This window comes from Lagopus leucura, unplaced genomic scaffold, assembly GCF_019238085.1.
Source record: "Lagopus leucura isolate 7727_CA_CO unplaced genomic scaffold, USGS_WTPT01 Super-Scaffold_100015, whole genome shotgun sequence".
In the NCBI taxonomy this organism is placed as follows: domain Eukaryota; kingdom Metazoa; phylum Chordata; class Aves; order Galliformes; family Phasianidae; genus Lagopus; species Lagopus leucura.
Genome location: NW_024962269.1, coordinates 10,253,616 through 10,254,768, shown reverse-complemented (window position 1 = coordinate 10,254,768; position 1,153 = coordinate 10,253,616).

The following is a 1,153-nucleotide window of genomic DNA, read 5'->3' as shown; positions in this document are numbered from 1 at the left end:
GCGCTCGGGAGGGAGTGTTGCAATTTCTTCATATTCTCCTTTTCGTGTTTAACGACAATGCCATTGGGTTTCGACTCTGGGAGAGAGAAAGGATTTCTTACACTCCCCGGGAAGAGGAGAAGACGCTTTTTGTGGCGTTCCTTAATTGCTTTTAAAATAAAATACTGCCGAATTTGGCACCGGGCTCCTCTTTCTCTGCCAGCGGCGTTTGGGGCCGTAGTTCCTTTCGTGGCAACTCGCAGATCCAAGAGGAAAACAACGGGAAAATTTGAAATCGCGGATGTTGAGGCGATGCGGTGCGCTCGGTGTGCGGAGCTCCCGGCCGCGATCGGTGCGTTTCTGCTCCATAGGAACGCGCCCGGGGACCGCAGCGCCTTCAGCTCCCGGAGCCGCGGGCACCGCTCGGGTGAATCGGAAATAAAACTGGGAGAAATGCGAGAGAGGAGGCGAGAAAAGGTCGGGAGCGAAGTGAGGCTGTGACAGCAAAGGGGGATTTGTGAAATAGATATATATGTATATCATCAATTTTTTCTTTCTTCGCTCTGCAAAAGCTGCGGGCGAAATGCTAAATGTATAATTGTGTAAAAGGGGATGTAAGGATGAGAAAAATGGAGGGGGAGCGGAAGAAGGAAGAGAGGGAAGCAGAGAAAGGCACGCGGCACCGCCGTGCCCATATCCTGCGTTCGGCCGGAGCTCACCAGCGGGCACAGCACGGCTCGGCACGGCCTGACCGTCGGGGCGGCACGGACGGAACGGCACGGCCCGGTATAGCACGGCTCGGCCCGGCACGGCCGGCTGGAGGGACGCTTTGCCTCTTTCTTCCTTTCTGCCGCCGCCCCCCAAGGAAAGCTCGTGGTCCTGCTCCATCCGACGGCTGCGGTGCCACACCACGCCATGCCGGGCAGTGCCGTGCCGTGTTGGGCTGTGCTGTGCAGTGCTGTGCTGTGCTGTGCTGTGCCGTGCCGTGCTGTGCTGTGCCGTGCCGTGTTGGGCTGAGCTGTGCTGTGCCGTGCCGTGTTGGGCCGTGCCATGCAGTGCTGTGTTGTGCAGTGCTGTGCTGTGCTGTGCTGTGTTGTGCAGTGCTGTGCAGTGCTGTGCTGTGCTGTGCTGTGCAGTGCTGTGCAGTGCTGTGCCGTGTTGGGCTGAGCTGTGC